Here is a 5,651-nt window from a genome sequence, read left to right as displayed (position 1 = left end):
CTTTTTTAAACATGTTTTCACCTCATTTTTACCTTCTCTCCATGTTTTCCTTCTTTCCTCCTTTTTTCCTATGCTGCTGCTTCTTATTTTTCAGACCCTATCATTGCACTATTGCTTATTCAATACCACCAGCAGATGGAGACACTATATTACAACATTAGTTGTGAGCAGCAGTTTGTACAAACAAATGCCTCATAGCTGATGTCCTATCCACCTAGGCACATAGGCACCACCTATTGTCTTTTGCCTGCAGTAGGGGCCAAATGGACTAGCCAGCAAGCAGCTGCAGCAGCAACAAATAAACAGGTAATCTTTCTTTCCAACACTGAAACCTGGTGGTGCACTTAATATATGCTACCAGATAGGGGACATATCAGATATTAAACTGATATAAACAGACACCACATTTGATACCAGCCAAAAGGAAGGATGAGAAGTAATAACTGAAAGATAGGAACCAACTCTGTCCCCTTCACATGCACCATCACTACTTGTAGGAAGGGAGGCTGGCTGGGTGGCAGTCACCCACTAGTACACACAGCAGACCCTAAACCCATATCATTATTGCTAAGCAGGAAGATGGGAGTCCATTTCACTCTGATGGACCATTTTTAAATGCAATCCATAACCTGGCTTTGGCAGGAACCCTTCTTACTCCTCCTACTTGCATTTGATACTGGGTTTGGGATCTGCATAGGAAACACACACACACAGACACACAAGCACACACTTACCTGTGTTGCCTGCTGACGCCTCCTTGGCTGTCCCCAAATGGTATAAAACCAACAGCCACGGGAAGCTGTAAGGATAGAGGACATACCTGCATCCTATTGGACTCACTTGTCTTGGTTAAATCCAGCTTATTTGACAACCTATGGTGCTGCTGCTTCTGCTCATGGCAGTACTGCTTCTGACAAGGCTGTTCTTTGGTGGGCCAAGGCGACATCACAATCTCCATGGTTACATACACAACAAAGGTCAGATGTTGTTTACACCTGGCCATGCCAGTGGTATTGAGTAGCATATCACAGTGCTAAGGGTCCTGGATGCAACAATCTTTCAATGGGGAATAGCTGCACTGAGTTTGTCAAGTGCACCCATGTTTGCAACTCCAACAATACACACATATTTATGTATGTATGTATTTATGTATGTATGTGTGTATGTGTATCTATCTATCTATCTATCCACCCATCTATCTCTATATATATTTATCTCTCTCTCTCTCTATATGTATATATATATATATATATATATATATATATATAATTTTTTTTCTTTTAAATATATATATATATATGTATATTCATATAGAGAGAGAGATGGAAATACTTTTTTAAACATGTTTTCACCTCATTTTTACCTTCTTTTTTTTTCTTCTCTCCATGTTTTCCTTCTTTCCTCCTTTTTTCCTATGCTGCTGCATCTTATTTTTCTTCTTTTTCAGACCCTATCATTGCACTATTGCTTATTCAATACCACCAGCAGATGGAGACACTATATTACAACATTAGTTGTGAGCAGCAGTTTGTACAAACAAATGCCTCATAGCTGATGTCCTATCCACCTAGGCACATAGGCACCACCTATTGTCTTTTGCCTGCAGTAGGGGCCCACTGGACTAGCCAGCAAGCAGCTGCAGCAAATAAACAGGTAATCTTTCTTTCCAACACTGAAACCTGGTGGTGCACTTAATATATGCTACCAGATAGGGGACATATCAGATATTAAACTGATATAAACTGACACTACATTTGATACCAGCCAAAAGGAAGGATGAGAAGTGATAACTGTGAAAGGGGAGGAACCAACGCTGTCCCCTTCACATGCACCATCACTATTTGTAGGAAGGGAGGCTGGCTGGCAGCCTCCCATACACACTCTGGCTGGGTGGCAGTCACCCACCAGTACACACAGCAGACCCTAAACCCATATCATTATTGCTAAGCAGGAAGATGGGAGTCCATTTCACTCTGATGGACCATTTTTAAATGCAATCCATAACCTGGCTTTGGCAGGAACCCTTCTTACTCCTCCTACTTGCATTTGAAACTGGGTTTAGGATCTGCATAGGAAACACACACACAAGCACACACTTACCTGTGTTGCCTGCTGACGCCTCCTTGGCTGTCCCTAAATGGTAAAAAACCAACAGCCACGGGAAGCTGTAAGGATAGAGGACATACCTGCATCCTATAGGACTCACTTGTCTTGGTTAAATCCAGCTTATTTGACAACCTATGGTGCTGCTGCTTCTGCTCATGGCAGTGCTGCTTCTCACAAGGCTGTTCTTTGGTGGGCCTAGGCGACATCACAATCTCCATGGTTACATACACAACAAAGGTCAGATGTTGTTTACACCTGGCCATGCCAGTGGTATTGAGTAGCATATCACAGTGCTAAGGGTCCTAGATGCAACAATCTTTCAATGGGGAATAGCCGCACTGAGTTTGTCAAGTGCACCCATGTTTGCAACTCCAACAATACACACATATGTATGTATGTATGTATGTATGTGTATGTGTGTATGTGTATCTATCTATCTATCTATCCACCTATCTATCTCTATATATATTTATCTCTCTCTATATATATATATATGTGTATATATATATATATATATATATATCTTTTTTTTTTTCTTTTAAATATATATATATATATATATATATATATATATATATATACATAGAGAGAGAGAGAGAGAGAGAGAGAGAGAGAGAGATGGGAATACTTTTTTAAACATGTTTTCACCTCATTTTTACCTTCTTTTCTTTCTTCTCTCCATGTTTTCCTTCTTTCCTCCTTTTTTCCTATGCTGCTGCTTCTTATTTTTCTTCTTTTTCAGACCCTATCATTGCACTATTGCTTATTCAAAACCACCAGCACATGGAGACACTATATTACAACATTAGTTGTGAGCAGCAGTTTGTACAAACAAATGCCTCATAGCTGATGTCCTATCCACCTAGGCACATAGGCACCACCTATTGTCTTTTGCCTGCAGTAGGGGCCCACTGGACTAGCAAGCAAGCAGCTGCAGCAAATAAACAGGTAATCTTTCTTTCCAACACTGTAACCTGGTGGTGCACTTAATATATGCTACCAGATAGGGGACATATCAGATATTAAACTGATATAAACATACACCACATTTGATACCAGCCAAAAGGAAGGATGAGAAGTGATAACTGTGAAAGGGTAGGAACCAACGCTGTCCCTTTCACATGCACCATCACTACTTGTAGGAAGGGAGGCTGGCTGGCAGCCTCCCATACACACTCTGGCTGGGTGGCAGTCACCCACCAGTACACACAGCAGACCCTAAACCCATATCATTATTGCTAAGCAGGAAGATGGGAGTCCATTTCACTCTGATGGACCATTTTTAAATGCAATCCATAACCTGGCTTTGGCAGGAACCCTTCTTACTCCTCCTACTTGCATTTGATACTGGGTTTAGGATCTGCATAGGAAACACACACACACAAGCACACACTTACCTGTGTTGCCTGCTGACGCCTCCTTGGCTGTCCCCAAACGGTATAAAACAAACAGCCACGGGAAGCTGTAAGGATAGAGGACATACCTGCATCCTATTGGACTCACTTGTCTTGGTTAAATCCAGCTTATTTGACAACCTATGGTGCTGGTGCTTCTGCTCATGGCAGTGCTGCTTCTGACAAGGCAGTTCTTTGGTGGGCCTAGGCGACATCACAATCTCCATGGTTACATACACAACAAAGGTCAGATGTTGTGTACACCTGGCCATGCCAGTGGTATTGAGTAGCATATCACAGTGCTAAGGGTCCTGGATGCAACAATCTTTCAATGGGGAATAGCCACACTGAGTTTGTCAAGTGCACCCATGTTTGCAACTCCAACAATACACACATATGTATGTATGTATGTGTATCTATCTATCTATCCACCCATCTATCTCTATATATATTTATCTCTCTCTCTCTCTCTATATATGTATATATATATATATTTTTTTTTTCTTTTAAATATATATATATATATATATATACATATATGTATATACATAGAGAGAGAGAGAGATGGGAATACTTTTTTAAACATGTTTTCACCTCATTTTTACCTTCTTTTTTTTCTTCTCTCCATGTTTTCCTTCTTTCCTCCTTTTTTCCTATGCTGCTGCTTCTTATTTTTCTTCTTTTTAAGACCCTATCATTGCACTATTGCTTATTCAAAACCACCAGCACATGGAGACACTATATTACAACATTAGTTGTGAGCAGCAGTTTGTACAAACAAATGCCTCATAGCTGATGTCCTATCCACCTAGGCACCACCTATTGTCTTTTGCCTGCAGTAGGGGCCCACTGGACTAGCAAGCAAGCAGCTGCAGCAAATAAACAGGTAATCTTTCTTTCCAACACTAAAACCTGGTGGTGCACTTAATATATGCTACCAGATAGAGGACATATCAGATATTAAACTGATATAAACATACACCACATTTGATACCAGCCAAAAGGAAGGATGAGAAGTGCTAACTGTGAAAGGGGAGGAACCAACGCTGTCCCTTTCACATGCACCATCACTACTTGTAGGAAGGGAGGCTGGCTGGCAGCCTCCCATACACACCCTGGCTGGGTGGCAGTCACCCACCAGTACACACAGCAGACCCTAAACCCATATCATTATTGCTAAGCAGGAAGATGGGAGTCTATTTCACTCTGATGGACCATTTTTAAATGCAATCCATAACCTGGCTTTGGCAGGAACCCTTCTTACTCCTCCTACTTGCATTTGATACTGGGTTTAGAATCTGCATAGGAAACACACACACACACACAAGCACACACTTACCTGTGTTGCATGTTGACGCCTCCTTGGCTGTCCCCAAACGGTATAAAACCAACAGCCACGGGAAGCTGTAAGGATAGAGGACATACCTGCATCCTATTGGACTCACTTGTCTTGGTTAAATCCAGCTTATTTGACAACCTATGGTGCTGCTGCTTCTGCTCATGGCAGTGCTGCTTCTGACAAGGCTGTTCTTTGGTGGGCCTAGGCGACATCACAATCTCCATGGTTACATACACAACAAAGGTCAGATGTTGTTTACACCTGGCCATGCCAGTGGTATTGAGTAGCATATCACAGTGCTAAGGGTCCTGGATGCAACAATCTTTCAATGGGGAATAGCCGCACTGAGTTTGTCAAGTGCACCCATGTTTGCAACTACAACAATACACACATATGTATGTATGTATGTATGTGTATCTATCTATCTATCTATCCACCCATCTATCTCTATATATATTTATCTCTCTCTCTATATATGTATATATATATATAATTTTTTTTTCTTTTAAATATATATATATATATATGTATATACATATAGAGAGAGAGATGGAAATACTTTTTTAAACATGTTTTGACCTCATTTTTACCTTCTTTTTTTTCTTTCCTCCTTTTTTCCTATGCTGCTGCTTCTTATTTTTCTTCTTTTTCAGACCCTATCATTGCACTATTGCTTATTCAATACCACCAGCAGATGGAGACACTATATTACAACATTAGTTGTGAGCAGCAGTTTGTACAAACAAATGCCTCATAGCTGATGTCCTATCCACCTAGGCACATAGGCACCACATATTGTCTTTTGCCTGCAG

At 40.9% G+C, this 5,651-nt stretch overlaps 1 pseudogene; it reads right to left on the bottom strand.

Moving 5' to 3' along the window:
• Positions 1-1,680: 1,680 nt before the first annotated feature.
• Positions 1,681-1,783, bottom strand: LOC130360022 (U2 spliceosomal RNA; annotated as a pseudogene).
• Positions 1,784-5,651: the final 3,868 nt, after the last annotated feature.

Source organism: Hyla sarda, chromosome 2 (assembly GCF_029499605.1).
Source record: "Hyla sarda isolate aHylSar1 chromosome 2, aHylSar1.hap1, whole genome shotgun sequence".
Classification (NCBI taxonomy): Eukaryota; Metazoa; Chordata; class Amphibia; order Anura; family Hylidae; genus Hyla; species Hyla sarda.
Note: the sequence above shows the minus strand (reverse complement) of the source record. Positions and strands in the feature narration are given on the sequence as shown.